At 43.7% G+C, this 19,845-nt stretch overlaps 1 protein-coding gene across 1 annotated transcript in view; it reads left to right on the top strand.

The window, feature by feature from the left end:
* Positions 1 to 19,845, top strand: part of ZBTB20 (zinc finger and BTB domain containing 20) — a 641,091-nt gene that overhangs the window by 112,425 nt on the left and 508,821 nt on the right. The window lies entirely within an intron of this gene.

Below are 19,845 nucleotides of genomic sequence, written 5' to 3'. Positions count from 1 at the left end.
ACTGATTGCCTAGAGGTTGGACTACAACTTTCATCATGCTGGCTGGGGCTGATGGGAGTTGGAGTCCAACAACATCTGGAGAGTCACTGACTCCTCAACCCTGGCAACCATGAATTAAGAGGATGATGCAAATAGAGAAAATACTGTTGCACGACACTGCAGTTTCCAAGCGGTGCAATATTCCAGGGGTTCCATTGCTTACCTAGGGTTTGGCTTCCTCAGAACAAGGACAGCAGACACTGTGGTGTTTTTATGATATATGGTTTATTTACATATATACCTACACCCTGAGCCTACGATGAAGGGGTTCACAGCATTAATACCCCAAGAGGATCTTGCTTCTCCCATAGGCATAGCCTTGAATTCCAGCAGAAATCAGACATGGCTCTGCCGTTTAGCTGCCCAGCCTACTTATACACCTCAACTCAATCTTTTGTCTTTCTGACTGATAGTTGAGGGAGGGGACTCTTAATGCCCCATACTCAGGGAGCCATTACCAAGAAACATGCATCCCTATTCTAGCAATTGGATTCTTGTTGGATCCAGAAATTAGAAGAGACTCAAGCATATAGCCTACCCCTTCCCCAAACTCACAACAATACATTCACCAAACCAAAGGTTGCTTCATTAGGTGGTCTGGTGGCTGCATAGTTCACTACATCGCAACCAACTGAACACAACACAACCAAATTCTGGGCCATCTAATCTCTCACAATGCCAATAAAAATAAATTATATATATATATCTATATATAAAGGACTTGGAAATGTGATGCTGACACAAAACCCTACACTAACATTATGCAAAAAAACAACAACCAAAGAACATTACCCACAATCTCTCTCCCTCTCTTTCCCCTCACGTTTTCCCCAACCGCAAGATGTATTTCATACCAGATTCAAACAAACTGTGAAAAAGACTATGAATCGAAAAAGGAGACACTATATGTACTTTCCTTTTTTATTTGTTTGTTTTAATACTTTAATAAAACTTTAATAAAAACTAATTTAAAAAAAATCAGTAAAATATTTGGTGAGAGTAATAGAGTTAGCACTGAAGAATGTCTGCACATGCACCAAAGAAGCTGTTCACCAAAATCTTATTTTGATGAGAGTTTCATAGAGAGTAATTAGCTAACATCAAAGTACACTTGTGAATGTTATTGCAATGCAGACCAGAATGCTGACTTTGCATGAGCAGAATTTAATTTTACATTCTGAGCCAGGGAAGAACCTCGGGGAGAAATGACGCTCAATTTAAAATACATCCAACAGTTACAAGCTGGATGATTTCTTATCCCAAAACAGGTCATAATTAACTTTAGTGATGTCTCTAATCAAAAGAGGCTGGAGCAATGCTCTCAGGACCATCTTTACAAAGAGGAAAAGTCTTCCATGCTGTGCCACGCCATACTTCTAATTTGCAGGTCAGGTTGGAATACCCTGTCATGCCATCAGAAGTAATGCATTGCCAAAAGCAAATGGCTGATACTAGGCAATCAGGATTTTATTTACTGTAGTGCCCCTAATGGCTCCTAAAAGATTTTCTTAATTTTTAATAAGTTACATTTTATTTCAGAGTAAGAGAAGGAGTGAGGCTTCCTGAACTTTAATAAACACTTTTGGATTGAAGCTTTAAATTACAGAGTACACTACTGGCTTTAAACTGAAGTAGAATCATCCATTATTTATAACCACTTATAAATATTAAGTAATCCACAGAGTCATTATCTAATACTTGTTCTTCATTGCACAAAATCTATTTGCTGCATACATGCCTGCATATACACACATACACACGTTTCTGTACAGACTGTAAGCTTGCTTGTGCCCAGTTATTGCCAACACAAAGGTTCTTGTTTTATCAATGTGGCCTTAGGCTTCTTTCTCTGCAGCACTAGAAGCCTACCTTGATCCCAGTTTATTCCTTCTTCTTGAGAGGTAGTAATGCTTACAGATGCAAATTGAGATGATTTCTTTAGCAATAGACCAAACACAGACTAAAAGATGCGGGTTCATAACTTGTCCTAATTTTTTACAATATGAATTTACAACTGTCACATTTAATATAAAGGCTCCCAAAGGTAACATAAATACATAAATCAAAACTGGCATGATATAGATAGTGAAGATTCTCAGGTTTAAATTTCTAAGTTTTAAAAGATCTAAATGTCAGGATTCTAACAGTGGAATATTGATTTTAGGAACTTTCCCCATTTACGTTAAAAAAAAAAATCCCCAAGATTTCTTCATGGATTTTATGGTATTCAAACACTTTTTCCCCCTGCTGAGCCTGTCAAGTAGGCACCATTCTGGCCTGTAAGATATTAGGACTCTCCTGTTTATCCTTAAAAATTATGCTTCCCACTCACAAACTGCACATGTTGCACCTGCAGGCTGAAGGCAAAGTGAAGAATTCAAAATTCCCCTCCACTATCTCCCTCTGTAATGTCAGTAGAAATCAGTGTTCTATGAATGAATGAATGGATGGATGGAAGCAGTTCCAGGAAACACCCCCAGAGAATTGAAGCCTAGAGCAAGATAAATTTTGAAATCAATTGAACTGATGTTTACAGGACCATCTTTACCTGGGTGATGCAAGGGGTGCGGGGCACCCAGGCACCGAATTCGGGGGGGGGCAGCAGGCACCCACCACTGAAGCTGCTGAAGCTCTTAACTATCTACCTGTTGTTGTTGTTGTTGTTGTTGTTGCTTAGTCGTTTAGTCGTGTCCGACTCTTCGTGACCCCATGGACCAGAGCACACCAGGCACTCCTGTCTTCCACTGCCTCCCACAGTTTGGTCAAACTCATGCTGGTAGCTTCGAGAACACTGTCCAACCATCTCATCCTCTGTCGTCCCCTTCTCCTTGTGCCCTCCATCTTTCCCAGCATCAGGGTCTTTTCCAGGGAGTCTTCTCTTCTCATGAGGTGGCCAAAGTATTGGAGCCTCAGCTTCACGATCTGTCCTGCCAGTGAGCACCCAAGGCTGATTTCCTTAAGAATGGATGCGTTAGATCTTCTTGCAGTCCATGGGACTCTCAAGACTCTCCTCCAGACCATAATTCAAAAGCATCAATTCTTCAGCGATCAGCCTTCTTTATGGTCCAGCTCTACCTGTTAGGAAACAATAATTTTGATCAAGCTAGAAAAACAAAATACATATATACCTAGGTATTACCGAAATGTATACCTACTGTTTCACTAAAGGACTTTCGACAAAGATGCGCCATGCCAGCAGCAGCGCTTGTCATTCACAACGGTGACACTCATCAGACTCAACAACAGCGCTTGTCGTTCTCAAAGGCTCTGTGCACGCAAAATTAACTCTCACATCATAATAAAAGTTAATTTGGGGGCTAAACTAAATTTGGGGGCACTGGGTGGATCTTTGCACTCTGGTAGCTCATATGCTAAAGACTGCGCTGGATGTTTATTTATTTATATTAAAATTTTATACCTTGTTTTTCCATGAACTGGGTCCCCAAGTGCCTTACAAAATAAAAGCATGCAACATACAAAATTCAAAACATAAACTGAATATCTGAGGACACGTCTCTTCATGACATGAAACATTCTTCTAGTCCATGGGGGAACCAGTAATAGTCCTCCCCCATATGACCTCAGTGATTGGATTGGGACATAAAGGGTAAGGCAGACCTTAAGTTATCCTAGGGTTGCCATACAGTGGTACCTCGAGTTATGCCTCAGGTTACAAATGCTTCAGGTTACAAACTCCGCTAACCTGGAAGAGTTACCTCGAGTTGAGAACTTTGCCCCAGGGTGAGAACGGAAATCGTGTGCCGGTGGCGCAGCAGCAGCAAGAGGCCCCATTAGCAAAAGCACGCCACTAGTTAAGAACAGTTTCAGGTTAAGATCGGACTCCGGAACGAATTAAGTTTGTAACTAGAGGTACCACTGTATTTCAAAAAATGAGAATCCAGAGCTTTTTTTTACTTTTGCCCAATGTTGCCCAAAGTTGTTTTGCAAAATCTAAAACAAAAATTTTAAAATGAAGTTTTTGAACTACTGTATTTTTTAGGAAATTTGGCAAAATCTAGACTTCCGACACGGGTTGCCGTACGTCCAGATTTTCGCAGACATTTCAGCAATTTCTGCCTGAACACTTCTTCCGACTGCCATATTCCAGCTATGTCCAGGAAATTCTGGACATATGGCAACCCCGTGTCCCTCTTCCAATAAAGGTTATCCAGCAGGGCAACCAAGGCTGATTCAATCCCAAAACCTGCACCTGGACCCAGATTAAAATGGATCTAGATAATATATTTCCTCCAGAAACACTTGTAGCTGTTCTTCCATAATTGGCTCTATCACCTTACCCTAGTTGAGAGTTGTTGCATCTTTCAGGTTGGCAGGCACCACACAGGTGCTCATTACAGAATAGTTAGATAATTACATGACTATTACATAATATTTGAACAGTACTATGTAAATTTGATAAAACTTCCGTTTCCTGTGGCATCCTTGTATAAAGTCTGTAGTATCGTCAACCCACTGTGAGTTAAATTTTCCATCACTTCTTATTCCCATGAGTGCTACGCTTGTAAGAGTCTTGAACCCTGTTATGTACTGAAGTTCTCACCCTAGGCCAGCAGGGGGATACTGTAGAGAGTTATGCAAATGAAGGATCGAAAGTGATGTTCAGTGATTGGATAGTTTGTATGCAAATGAAGGATCGAAAGTGACGTTCAGTGATTGGATAGTTTTAGAAAGTTGCTACAGTTACATTGTTCTGGAGCTCTGTATAAGCAGGCTGACTGAGCTCCTCAGTTCAGTTCTGTTCTGGCCTTTGAATAAACAAGTGCTGTTTGAAGAATCGCTGTGTCGTCTGATATGTTTGCCCACAACTTAACAAACCCTCCAAACCATATGGGAAAACACACAAAGCTATTGTATTTAACTATAATAGTAAGCCAATAGTAAGGCATAACATATATAAACAATACAAGAATTCTAACCTATGGTTGTTCTACAGTAACAATTCCCCACCCCTGTCCTTCCCTTCATTATGTTCCTCATTATTTTAGATATTAAGTGCCTTTGAGTCAGGCACCTACATAACACAATATATTTTGGTTTCTACAAATTCCCAGGCAGCAAGATCGTAGTAGACAGACAGTTTTGTGCCACTATGTTTTTAGGTATACACTGAATATATTTTACATGCATTTCATGACTGTGACAAGTCTGTGATTGCAAATGTGTATGACACAGGTTGCTCCAGACAGTTACAGTTCTCTGAGTATATTAGGAGCTACAATTGCATTTTTCACCATGTAATGTGAAAGAAAGACTTTAGGAGATCAGGCTACAGATGCTTTTGATAGGAAAATAGCATATCATGCACATTAGCAAATACATTTTACAATATCTAGGTCTTTTGTAAATTTTCAACAGATGAAGAGGACAAGGCCTAAAGGGCAAAACTGGGAATAAGAAAATGTGCTTTAAATGTTTGGCGTGTACTCAGCCTATGCAACAGAAGTTCAGCTCCGTGAATGGAGCCCAAGCACAACTGGGAACTGTCACTTACATAACAGCCACATTTCTTCGGTGCCGGTGCATTAGCAAAGGGTACTTTTAAAATGCTGCTGAAAATGCATAAGAAGCTAAGATACTTTTAAGTGGCTGTAATGCACTCATTCCCATCAATACAGGAAAGAAGAAGCACAGATGCACACAAAAACACAGCTCATTTTCTTCGCTTCCAATCTGAAGCAAGTCACAGCTATGCAAATCCCCTAATTTCCCAGATGTGGCAAAACATTACAAAGAAATCAGTCGGCCTTTGCTCTGACCTTTGCCATGGTATTTACAAAAGTTGATTATCGTGTGTGTCAGGTGTGCTCCATCTTCCTGTTAAACTTAGTTAGGATCAAAGCTTTTTCAGTCAATACAAATAGGTCAATGAATGCCCCCCACCCCACCTGAAAGAATCTGCATGAGGGGGCCATAACATAGCTCTCAGAGGTTCTTTACATGAGCCATTTTACCCTACCTTGAAACAAGCACTGTATATGGCACCACACTCTCCATTTAAAAAGTAGTGATTACCTCATCAAATGCACCAGCTGCATTCAGCTTCCAAACCCAGAAATTGGTGACTTTCATTCGCATAATGGAACATGTTCCAGCCTGTTTCTGCTCTGTATATGATTCATTGTTATTTGCCCTTTCTTCACCAGTTTGCCACCCAAATTCTTCTAAATGTCATTGAGAAGTAATGTACAGGTAAGGTTGGATAACTATTACTCTGGCTGGTTTAGGACTTCTCTTCACCTACTGCCAAGAAAGTGAGGCACATTAACTGATAGGCATTAACTATCATAAAATAAGCCTTGAGCATTTAAATAAAATCAATGGAGCAATGGAGCCAAAAGGTTCAAAAGAAAAAAACACTTTAATACTAATGGCCAGTAATCATGGGACTCCTCCCTTACAGTACTGAGTCTGTCACAGGCCACCATATAAACGATGATGAACAGACAATGCTGAGGTTTGCATGAGTTTCAGGCCCATGTAGGAACACATTGCATGGACTTGCCCATTCTACTGCATAAATTCTGAACGTTTTCCAAGATGGCTGTCACAGGAATGGGCATATGCCATAATTCTTGAATGAGTGCATGTATGAAGTAAATTTTGGTTGCAAAATATAGGGATTCTTTTTATTTAAGTTGGGTAAAAGACCTCTTATTAGTCACTATTACCACCAGTACAATCTAGAAGACATGATTCCTGGACTAGAAGCAGGAAGACTCATGTTCAAATTCCTGCTCATTGATGAAGTTTGCCAAGTGCCCTTTGACTGGTTGCCATCACCATTCCTTGTTTTAACCTGCCCCTCCCAGACTGTTATAAGGATAAGTGGAAAAGGGAACATGTATGACACCTTGAGCTCCTTGGAGAAGGGTCAAATGAAAATGAAGCAAACATATAATAACCACTAAAATTAGAAATTTAAGCAACCACATTTTAAACTGATAAATCCAAGTGGATGTTTGAAATGCAGTTCTTTTTAAGGTGACACAGCTCTTCACAGCTGCATGAAGCACAGCAAATCATGCTCAGCCACTTGTTTTTGCACATTCTTGTGTGACATGTTTTGCATATGGTCATCTTGCTTCTGTTGCAGATAGTTTCAAGATGAACCAAACCAAACAATGTGAACTTATTCATTTTTAATGTCGCTGTTCATTCTTCACTAATAACTCCCAAGCTGCAGCCATATTTACTTTTGTCAGTGCCCACTTCCTCTTGGTTGCAAGTAGCATCTTCAGTCCCATGTGACTTTTGTCAGATTGTTCTTTCGCTTCACATTGAACATAAGGATTATGATATAGTATTATGTTCTCTATCTCGACCATTTTGGTTTCAGAATTTCAGGTTGTTAAAACACACTAATTAGGTCTCTACAAATTATAGAAGATTATTAAGGAAGATTATTACAGGCAGTTAATCATTAAGGGCAGTTCTCCTCAATTAGGCATCACAAAGCTCTTTGGCTTTCCAAGAGAGCAAAATACTTTCTCATTAGGTAGTTATAATGGACTCCATTTTGGAACTTGCTTTCTGGGTGTTTGTTGGCTGTCTTTTTTGTGAGCACAAGCTTTGGCAGAAAGTTCTAAGATATGGTAGGCCAGTGCTTAAATTACTGGGGTGCTAGGGGACGTCCACCCATCTACCTTTTGTACTGACCTCCTTATCAAAATTGGGAGGATTATTGGAAACCTATATTCAGCCCCAATAACCCAAGCATAAGGTGCTGGAGGAGACTCTTGAGAGTCCCATGGACTGCAAGAAAAATAAACCTGTCCATTCTTAAGGAAATCAGCCCTGAGTGCTCACTGGAAGGACAGATAGTGAAGCTGAGGCTTCAGTACTTTGGCCACTTCATGAGAAGAGAAGACTCCCTGGAAAAGACCCTGATGCTGGGAAAGATGGAGGGCACAAGGAGAAGGGGATGACAGAGGACGATATGGTTGGATAGTGTTCTCGAAGTTACCAGCATGAGTTTGACCAAACTGCGGGAGGCAGTGGAAGACAGGAGTGCCTGGCATGCTCTGATTCATGGGGTCATGAAGAGTCGGACACGACTAAACGACTAAACGACAACAACCCAAGCATTGGGGCAGGGGCAGGAAATATGACGTGCTGTCTGGGGAGGAAGAGAGAAGCAAGGAAAGAAGTTTAATTCCAACCCAAATCTTATTGGATGCAATGGTTTCATGTGTTCAGCTGCAGAAGAGTCAGTCAGTGGGAAGCCTGGAGATTCCAATGTTCCTATTGCATACAGTCCAAGGAGGTAGATCCACAAGTTTCTCCAGAATCAGGATATGAAGTGAAGGTGCTGTGTGCCTTGTCTGATTTGCTAAAAGCAGAGCCCCTATGGAATCACAGCTTATGAACCAGTCTGCTTACTGAACAAGGCCCTATTTACATATCACTTTGTCCTCTATTTCCATTAACTGATTGCTTTTCCTGCAACCCCATATTTTTTATGTCCATGCCTACGTAATGGCAACCATAATGAAAAAGAGCAGTTCCCCACAAATTCTTCTCTTCCTGCCTCTATTCCCTTCCTCCCCTCCAGTTGATCCTACATCCCCTGGACATTTAGCTATATACTGTAGTACTTCAAAATCAATGCAATGGCTGGTGCTTCAGCTTTTGTTCGTCTCTAAGCCATTACCTTAGAGCTGTCTGGACCTTTCTAAAGGGAAGTTTGCCACACCCATCGGCTGGCAGAAAAGCAGGATTGGGAAACCATGAGTTGGCACAGAAAGAACAAGGTTTGGCTTATTTATAGGTGTGTAATAAATTGTCCCCAGCAAGTCAAAGGTGTAAATCAGTCTCTATCGCTATAAACAGACACATAAAAAAGAGGTTTTTAAAATGAATGCCTCTTCTGAAACGCCACATGATAGCGCATGCTTTTTCCTAGAAAGAAAGCCCTGTGTGATCACAGATCACATTTTCTCCTAGTGGAGGGAGAATGTTGCCCCCTCTTGACCAATAACTGAAATGTCATACGAATGTAAAGTATCCTGCAAAAGGTGTCTCCTATGCGACTGCATCCTCATCTTTAGGACTATACCCATCAATTGCTTATTCTATAAAGTCAACTCCACTTGAATTTTCCAGCATCACTTTCACTCTCCTTTTCAGTACCCATGCTGCTGTTGCGGCATCCTTTAGGACCTCCTCAGGGTCACGGTGACAGTCCTTCTTGCCATGACTGCAAGGCAAGAAAAAGAAAGGGTGGAAGGAAAGGACTGCAAATGGTTTTGGGAGGTCTCCAGACCTTATCATTCTCCTTAAGACACAATCAGAAGCATGGTAGGGTCCTGAGCTTTAAATAAGCTAATTCAGGCCTGGTCCAAAGTGAGCACACAAAAAATGCTCATTACAAGTGAGCCTGTTCTGAATCTGGCCCAGGTAAGCTCTCAGAGAACTAAACAATACTGATGTGCCATCCATAGACATTGATTTAAATAATGGCTAGTCCTCTAAATGTTCCTGGTAAATTAGAGTATTAAAGTATTAAAGCCTGGCACCTCCTTCCCAGAGCCCGGGATGCTTCTGACTGGCTTAGGGAGGGAGGCAGGCATGATGCTATGATGGAGTCCAAGAGCCCTCTTGCCATCTTCCCAAAGCTTACTCAGCTTTGGGAAGGAGGCAGGAGGGCTCCAGCATGCTGTCAAAGGCCTAGCTTTCCCTTCCCAAAGCCCAAGAAGATTTTGCCTGGCTTCTGGAGGCAGGTATGATGCTCACGCACACGACATCACCCCCATCACCCTCACAAGCCAGCGCCTCAGTTCCCCTACAAAAAATTCACTGCACGCCACTGATCTGAAGGGCCACAGATTCCCCATCCCTGTTGTAGAGGGTTTTGTGAATAGTGTTCTGTCCTTCCTGATTTAACCAGGAATAGCAGATTAGAAGACTGTCCTGGAAGGGAGAATTAACCAGTAACTGCTACTGGACCGCTAGTTGGAACAGGGTATTTGTGCGAACTAGCTTCTGTGTAGCCAGGCCCTTGAACAGATTCATCACTGTGGCTTGATTGCCCACCATTTTAGTAACACATGTGTCAGGACTGCCTCTAGGTCCCAGCTCACAGAGGACCAACGCCCGGTTGATGTAATGTACAAAAGTCTTTATTGAAGTTTAGTTTCCATTTCAAACCCCAGAACGCGCAGCCCTACGTCTAGACTCTAGATCGGCGAAGTCCCCTCTGAGTCACTATCCCTTCCGCACCAGTTCAAGATCCTAGCCCGGCTCCACCTCCTGCGCTGTTCCTTCCTCCTCTGGGTCCTTCTGCCCCCTGGGGTTTCCACCTTTCTGGACTCTTCTGATGCTGACCCCCTGAGTCTTGCCCTTCCTTCCGGCGGGCTTTAGGACCTGGCTCCCTATCCGGGCTCCCTGCTGTGCCACTCGCCTGTACATTTGAACTTGGCGCGCGCACCCAGCCGGTAACCTTCCTCCTGACCGTTTCCCCGCTCTCCGATGTGGGCGTGGTCAAACCTGACTCATCTCCTCTCGCTGGTGGTGAGAACACTGGTCCCGATTCCTGGGACTCCCCCTCCCTACTGCGCTCTGGTGGGGAAGCTGGTCCTGATTTCCAACTGCTGCTCAGGGAGTCCCCGCTGGCCCCTTCCTCCTGGGGTTTTCCCCCTGGAGCCCCCCTTGCCCTGGCCATCGGCGCTCCCTTCTGTGAATCTTCCGATTCGCTGGAGAGGCTCGTGGAATGACTCTGGCCACTGTCACTGCCTCCACCCCACTCGGATTCCTCCTCCTCACTCTCCATTTGCTCCCCCTCCTGTGTCTCTGCCCCTGAACCCCTGACAACATGTGTCATAATGAGTCAGAACTTTTTGTCAGTGTCCCAAGGATCCATTTAAAGCAGGGGTTGTCAACCTGGTCCCTACCGCCCACTAGTGGGCGTTTCAGGGTTCTAGGTGGGCGGTAGGGGGGTTCTACAGCACAAGCTGAATCCTCCTTCCATCGAACACTGGTGGGCAGTAAGGAAATTTTACCATCAAGAAAGATGCATTAGTGGGCGGTAGGTATAGAAAAGGTTGAGTACCCCTGGTTTAAAGAATTGCATCCATGAGGAGGTGGGTAGGAATCTGATTTTAACGGCAAAAGGCACATGCACAGAACCACAGTTTATCTCCTTGATGCTTCTTGAACCTGAGATCATCTTTTTGAGTGCTGGATGTGTGATAAGGACACAGCTGTAGCTGTGTGATAAGAACGGCTATAGTGTTAGAGTATGAGCTCCAGCTCTTGGAGTTCCTTTCTTCATCTCAACAGAGTTACACAGAAAGTCTTCTCATGTCTTCACGGCAACAGCGGTCCAGCCCTCTCTTGGTGAATTCCTATGACAGGAATAACCACCTCACCTATATTCAGATATCTGCTCCATTCAGCTATCCGTTCAGAGAGACAGACTCACACTCTACCACAGCTCCTCCAGACATGCTCTGATAAAGAAACCTGTTGCTGGGGAGAATTCTCATTGCTAAGCAGGTGTTTTAGGTGTGCCCTCAAGGATGTGCTTCAAGGCCAGTTTCAAGTTTATTTTGGCAATACACCAACATGTAGCTCATTGAAAAAACACATGATTTGCATGCAAATGGTTCCAGGATCAGCTCCTGGCATCTCCTGGTAGGGCTGGGGATATCCCTTACCAGAAACCCTAGACAGTGCTAATCAGTAGTCAGTACTACTGAGCTACAGTGAGGGGGGAAAGTATTTGATCCCCTGCTTAATTTGCTCATTTGCCCTCCGATGAAGAAATGGCCAGTCCATAATTTTAATGGTAGGTTTATTGTAGTAGCTATATATCAGCCTCAAAAACTTACTGACTTGGAGAGGATCTGCAAAGAGGAGTGGGACAAAATACCTCCTGAGATGTGTGCAAACCTGGTGGCCGCCTACAAGAAAGGTCTGACCTCTGTAATTGCCAAGAAGGGTTTTGCCACCAAGTACTAAGTCATCTTTTGCAAAGGGGTCAAATACTTATTTCACTCTTTATAATGCAAATCAGTCTCTGACTTTTGTCTTCTGTGTTTCTGAGTGTTTTCCTGTTGTTATTCTGTCTCTCACAGCTACAATAAACCTACCATTAAAATTATGGACTGGTCATTTCTTCGTCAGAGGGCAAACGGGCAAATTTAGCAGGGGATGAAATACTTTCCCCCCTCACTGTAGATGGAACAATAGCCTTGCTATGTTCCTATGTATGTGGATAGGAACCATGGAGAAGTGAATGTGGAGAAATTTAATCACTCCTCCCCTCTATCACAACCCTTTCAAGGCACCCACATCCTTCTTTCTATGTAATCAGAAGACTTCTGTATTTAAACACACAGGACTGCCTGCCACTATTGCATCTAGTTTGGCCCTTGGTTCTAAATCAGGGGGTGGGGAACTTTGGCCCTACAGATGTTGCTGCACTACAACTTCCATCATCCTTGACCATTGGTTATGCTGGATGCAACTGATGGGAACTGGAGTCCAACCATATATTGGAGGGCAACAAGTTCCCTGCCCATGATCTAGCTGATTCTAAGAAAGGACGTGAAAACAATACTACGGAGAGTGGTGTTGTATTCTCTCCAGAAATAACCTGTAATAAACATTTTAAAAACTCTGAACTAGATAGGAACAATGAATTAATTAACATAGGATCAAGAGGGAAAAGTCATCTAAAGCCGCTGCAGTAGTATATATGCTGATGAAGCATCTTCATAGTGAATGAAAATTGATCCTGCTTTAAATTGGAATCACTCTACTAAGGTACATCAAAATTAATGCAGTACAAGTGTTCCCACAGCTTTCTGTTAATTGTTATTATTTATTTATTAATATTTATCATTTATATTTATTAGCCACCTCATAAAACTATTTCTTTACATAAAATGTAAAACAAGATTAAAGCAGAACAAAAATATAACAGGTCATATCCAACTAAGTCAGCAGAGTAAATCCACTAAATCAATGGACTTATTTAATGATTTAAATGGGTTTATTCCGAGTATGGCCAATAGTGAGTATCACCCAGTCTATTCAGCAATGAAGCCAAAATACCACAGCACTTGACTACCAAGGCAAGACTTGTGGATATTTGAAGTCTTACTGGAGTTGTCCACCAGTGTGTCTTTGACCTGGTAGTGGCAGCATACCATATTGGCCCAAATATAAGCTGCACCCAAACATAAGCTGCATCTTTAAAATTGGAGGGGGGGAGAAAGAAAAATAATACCCAAATATAAGCAGCGGTGGGCAGGCTGCGTGCCATTTCCCCACGCTCCCAGGCTGCTCTCTGGGGAGGGGGAGCCACGCTGCTTTGCAGGCAGCCTCCCCCCCCCTTCGTTCTGATGGCTCGAGGGAGGCTTTGGAGCGGTGGGCAGGCTAAGCCTAACCCTTTGCCCCATGCTCTTGCGCTGCTATGGGGGCCGTTGGAGCAAAGGGGAAGAGGCCGTCAGTAAAGCGGTGCGACACCCCCCCCCCTGCTCCCGAGAGCAGCCCGGGAGCACAGGGCAAAGGCGTGCAGCCCGCCCACTGCTCCAAAGCCTCCCTCGAGCCATTGGAACAAAGGGAGGATTTGAAGCGGCGGGTGGCTGTGTTCCCAGGCTGCTTCGGGGGGGGGGAGGTGAGCTGTGTCGCTTTGCTGGCGGCGTAAGGTCCCAAATATAAGCTGCACCTTAACGTTTCACGATCGGAATGTGGGGGGAAAGTGTGGCTTATATTTGGGGCAATATGGTATCTGGTGTATCAGTGGTGTAGCAGGCCTTCTGCCAAATCCTACAGTCCCTCAGCCAGTGGGTCTTCAGTATAGGATTGCAGCTTGAAGCAAAGATTTTCTACAGGCAACCAAAGAGAATGCAACTGGTTCATCAATCTCAAATTTCTGTGATGGCCTGGGAATCTGATTCAGAGGCTGAACCAGAGGAATCCCAGCCTGCACAGGAGTCCCCACCTCCAGGGCCGGCTGAGCCGGGGCTGGGGCTTGAATCTGAAGGGCCCGCACCTGTGCCGGATCCTCAGGAGCAGACACCAGATGAATCCACTCTGGCTCCGGAGGTGATTCAGGACACATTGCCTGCAGGTGCTCCTCTCCCAGCCCTGTCAGGTCCAGTAACCCTCCAGCCTCTCCTGAGCTGCAGAGGCTCAAGGCAGAGAGGCGGAGGGAACTAAGTTCTATCAGGAGGAGTGCTCGCCTTAAGGCCAGGAGAGGCGAGTCACCTGTGGGCCGGGACCGCCCTAGGCCCCAGAGGAGATAAAGGCCAGTCAGCCCAGTCCCAGGTTGCGGGAACAACATCGCTGGAAACCTGTTCTTGCCAGCACCTTGACCTGCTCTTCTGGAGTTCTTGACCACGCCTGACTCCTTGCCTTGGACCCCGCTTCGCCCTTGACAGACAGCCTCCAGACCCTCGACCCAGGACCGGACTCAGACCACACGGCACGGTAAACACCCCCCCCCCCGGGACCAGAACAATTTCCTTTTTCAATTTTCTTTAGTGTTCCCAATTTATTCCTTTTCAAGTCAATGGATACACACACTTGTCATGAGAGTATCAGTGTGGTTTGATGGTTAGAACATCTCACTCATTAAGTTCACTGGGGTGACCTTGCGTGAGTCACCATCTTTCAGCCTAGCCCATCTCACAGGATTTCTGAGGGGTTGAAAGGTGGGGGAAGACCCATCAGGGTTACCTAAAGCTTACTGGAGGAAAAGCACAATATAAATGTAATAAATGAATGTGTCCTCACTTCACTGGGGAAAATTCTGCATTTGGATTTTATTTTAGTTTTTAGTTTTCTTAACATCCAGCTTGTCACTGTGTGATTCTAAGGAGTCAGTTTATGGATAAATTTAGGATTCTTCACAATGAACCAGAATTTTTGCTGAGAAATGAGAGCACCCAGAATAGACATTTATTTTTATTCAGTCCTGTGCTTTATGACAGGATCTTTGGCTGCTCTATGAAGCTCCATCTAAATCAAGCCTTCACATATTCTTCAAAGTCTTTATTCCTATCATTAAACATGTGGGCTTCCAATACTCAGCAACTGCTTTTACTTAATTACCAGTTCCAATATTCAACTATCTTATACACACCTACTTGGAAATAAATCCCTTTGATTTCAATTAGGCTTTCTCCCAGGTAAGTGGGTAAATATTGTTGCATGCCACCCCAATTTCTGAGAAGTGCAAGATTCCAGGGGTTTCAGGCATCTGTGTTTCCTTCAGAACGAGTCACAAAAGAGACTGTGTTGTCTTTATGATATATGGTTTATTTGCACATATCTACAACCAGAACCTAGGGACGCGGGTGGTGCTGTGGGTTAAACCACAGAGCCTAGGACTTGCCGATCAGAAAGTCGGCAGTTCGAAACCCCACGACGGGGTGAGCTCCCGTTGCTCGGTCCCAGCTCATACCAACCTAGCAGTTCAAAAGCACATCAAAGTGCAAGTAGACAAATAGGTACCGCTCCAGCGGGAAGGTAAACGGCGTTTCCGTGCGCTGCTCTGGTTCGCCAGAAGCAGCTTAGTAATGTTGGCGACATGACCCAGAAGCTGTCTGCAGACAAACGCCAGCTCCCTCGGCCTAGAGAGCGAGATGAGCGCGCAACCCCAGAGTCAGTCACGACTGGACCTAATGGTCAGGGGTCCCTTTACCTTTTGCAACCAGAACCTATGTTGGAGGGATTCACAGCATTAACAGCCCAAAGGGAAAACAAAGAAAAATTCCTTCCAGTAGCACCTTAAAGACCAACTAAGTCAGTTCTTGGTATGAGCTTTCGTGTGCATGCACACTTCTTCAGATACACACACTCCTCACAGTGTGCATGCACACGAAAGCTCATACCAAGAACTGACTTAGTTGGTCTTTAAGGTGCTACTGGAAGGAATTTTTCTTTGTTTTGACTATGGCAGACCAACACGGCTACCTATCTGTAGCCCAAAGGGGTCTTGCATCTTCCATAGCCTTTCAAACAGAAATCAAGCATGGCTCTCTCTCTGTGGTTTCCCAGCCTGCTTCCTAACCTGCAGCTTTTCTTCCAACTTCCAGCTCACATCACTCAATTCTCAACTCCGGCCTTTTGTCTTTTCAACTTCCAGCCAACTGAGGGAGGGAACCGATCCATTTGTCTTCTGGCACCGTGCCACTTCCTTTGTTCCCTTAATGGCCCATTACCCAGGCTATCTCCTCACTAAGAAGCTAGCCTGGCTGTTCCAGGAATTTGAATCCTTGATTATATTTTAACACTTGCTTGATCCAGGAATTAGAAGAATCTCTGCATATACCGGTAACCTGTTCCTCTCCCTGCACAACTCAAAACTATTGATGTGTTTCCTTAGTTTCCTCATTACTCAAATGTCACTTGTATGAGGTGAAATGTAGCTTTCCTCTATCAGATCAGCTTATGATCAGCAACATTTTACAACAACAGGTAAAAAATAATAATTCAGATTGACCTGAATTGCAGACACAATTTAAATAGAATCCAGGTAACCTTTTTAAACAAGACCCCATCTGCACTAAACATTTATAGCAGTATTCCCTCTTCCCTCACAGAGCTATAATTCTCAGAGTGGTATAATAGTCTACCAGTCTTCCCATGGAAAACTAAGAATTGTAACTCTGTGGGGAAAATAGGGGTTTCGCTAATACCTTCACAAATACAGTTCCCAGGATTTTCTTGGGGAAGCCATGACTGTATAATGGTATAATGAGGCTTTAAATGCATAGTGCAGATGAGGTCTTACTTTTTAGCACATATTTATAAACCTGTAACACTAGACCTAAAGAAAAGGTTTGTTTCATTTGTCTTTAAAGGATTCCTCTTGCTGTGAAAGTTCTTGATCACTAGTAACTAGTTCAAAAGGAAGAGCGCCATCTAGTGTGTTTCTACAATAATGTAGCATCTTATTTCATATACTATCCAATGTATTACCATTACTATTAATATTATTTTCATGTATTTACTTATTTTATTAATCGGTTCCAAAGAGGCACCCCCAAGTGATTCACGGTGCACTTAAAATATCCTGGACCTAAGTTGTTAAGAGCCTTGTAAATTTAAACGAACTTTTCAATTGATTAAACTTATTCATTGCTTGTTTGTTTTTTTGCTAAAAAGCTGCAAAGCAACTTACAAAAAAAAGTAAAATACAAAGAGACTTGTAAAAAGATTAAAATACAAAGTAACATACAAAAATATTTTTTAGAACAAAGAGATAAAAGAAAGAGACAAAAGTATAAAACAGAAATGCTAAGAGTTTTCATCGACCGACAACAATATCAAGGAAAATATCCTATGGCAACCTACTAAGAAAGGAATACCATAAGGCACCACATATCACCCCACATTAATGATAAAAAAGGACAGGAGAGCAGGAACATTTTTGCCCTAAAAGCTGGCAATGCTGCCCCCAGAGGTGCATCATTGGGGAAGCCACTTTGCTCCCCTCCTCTCCAAAATGGTGGTTAGCTGCCTTTCTTGTGTTAGGACAGGAGGTGCAGGGTATTAATAAATATATAAAATATGATGTCTGCTGGACATGTTTATACATCCAACAGAAGGGGCATGGATATGAAGACTGCACACACTGTCAGAGACCTTGCCTTGTTCAAAGTTCTTGTGCACCCATAAATATTCCATATGTATACAAGACGCGGGTGGCACTGTGGGTTAAAACACAGAGCCTAGGACTATCCAATCAGAAGGTTGGAGGTTCGAATCCCCATGACGGGGTGAGCTCCCGTTGCTCGGTCCCTGCTCCTGCCAACCTAGCAGTTCGAAAGTGGTTTGCCAGAAGCAGCTTAGTCATGCTGGCCACATGACCCGGAATCTGTACGCCAGCTCCCTCGGCCAATAAAGCGAGATGAGCGCCACAACCCCAGAGTTGGTTATGACTCGACCTAATGGTCATGGGTCCCTTAACCTTTACCTTATACAGGACTACTAGCCTGCTGGGGCAGAGGTGGAGGAAGGGGGGTGCGGTAGGTGCGGACCACACCGGGTGTCACTACCCCGGGTGACAAAATGCCAGGTGGTACTCACCATGGGGCCTGCAGCGCGCCTGAGCCACTGCGTCTCTCCAAACAGTACGCCCGCTGCCTCCCCCCCCCAGCTGTAGAGCAGCTGAGTAGGAGGAGGCAGGCAGACTCCGGAGCCCCCGCAGCTCATCCCGCCCTCACCCCGTCCCTATGAGCGGCTTGCATCGCCCCTGTGCTGGGGCACTGAGATTTGCTTCAGGGAAGCTGCTCATAGGTTCACATATGAGATTAATTTGGTTAGTGGCCATGAGGGATGGAGAACTGCAGAACTCCCAACCTATTTGCTTTGGGCTGCTTTTCCCTTATTTGGGCCTCTATTATATGACGTTAAATTGCAGCTTTAATTTTAAAATGCATAGCCTTTTTAGATGTTGGAATCAATGTTACTGTTTTAGTCTACAGTGGTACCTCGGGGTAAGAACTTAATTCGTTCCGGAGGTCCGTCCTTAACCTGAAACTGTTCTTAACCTGAAGCACCACTTTAGCTAATGGGGCCTCCTGCTGCTGCCGCGCCACCGGAACACGATTTCTGTTCTCATCCTGAAGCAAAGTTCTTAACTTGAGATACTATTTCTGGGTTAGCGGAGTCTGTAACCTGAAGCGTATGTAACCTGAAGCGTATGTAACCTGAGGTACCACTATATTGCTGTTTTGTTTAATTGAGCTTATATTTTAAAATAAATTTGTCCTGCTGCCACATAAAAGGGGACCTTAAAGATAAGTTTGTGGGGGGAAATTAACATCTATTTTGCACATGTGTAAGCTCTTTTAAAACCTCCATCTGAACATACAGAATTCAGGGGACAGGCTCAGCAAGCACAAAGCCGTTGCCCTCTATCAACATGTTCATACTGATGGGTGTGTCACATGAACAGGACTCCTGATGGTGCAATCGTATGCATATCTATTCAAAAGAAAGTCCCGTTGCACTCAAGTGTGCAAAGGATTGCAAGCAGAATCATGGAAATAGCATTCCTCATGGAAAATAAGCCTTTGGATGGTATACTAGTAGTCTGTGGAGATAGATATACATCTCTTCACTTTCAAAACACCTACACAATGCAATTTTTAAAAGCATTCATTTGTGAAGATGTCATGGAAAAGTAAGGCTGGTGGATTTATGAAGATGTGCAAAAGTGAGGCTGATGGGAAGGGTTCTGCTGCTTGAAATTCAGAAGTCTTTCTTGGAGTGTAATGGTCAACCTCTGCCCTACCCCTTTGTCAGGTGGGGTGGATTATTAATGTGGAGTCATTAGGTTGCTTTGTTTTGCACTTTTAGCTCCTTCTCTCGGTAAAACTTGAATACCATGGTACCTCGGTTTACGAACTTAATCCGTTCCAGAAGTCCATTCTTAAACCGAAATTGTTCTTAAACCAAGGTGCGCTTTCCCTAATGAGGCCTCCCGCCGCCAGTGCCCTTTCACCATTCAGCTTCCGTTCTTAGACCGAGGTAAAGTTTGCAAACCGGGACACTACTTCCAGTTTTACAGAGTTCTTAAACTGAATAGTTCGTAAACAGGGCTGTTCTTAAACTGAGGTACCACTGTAAAGGTAAAGAAGTAGCTTTCATTTTGAGCCACTCTCGGGAGTCCTAGATACTGATTGCTTTAGTCCTGCAATATCCTTTGATTTGAAGGTGGGGTAATTTCTGAAATAGGAAATTGCATATTTCTAATTTAAAAAAAAAATACCAGAGGAAAAGATGGACACCTTATTTGAATCAACCAGAAACGCTAAGAGAATCCCA

Source organism: Podarcis gaigeae, assembly GCF_964106915.1.
Source record: "Podarcis gaigeae genome assembly, chromosome: 4".
NCBI lineage: Eukaryota > Metazoa > Chordata > Lepidosauria > Squamata > Lacertidae > Podarcis > Podarcis gaigeae.
This window is presented reverse-complemented; position numbering and strand designations above follow the sequence as displayed.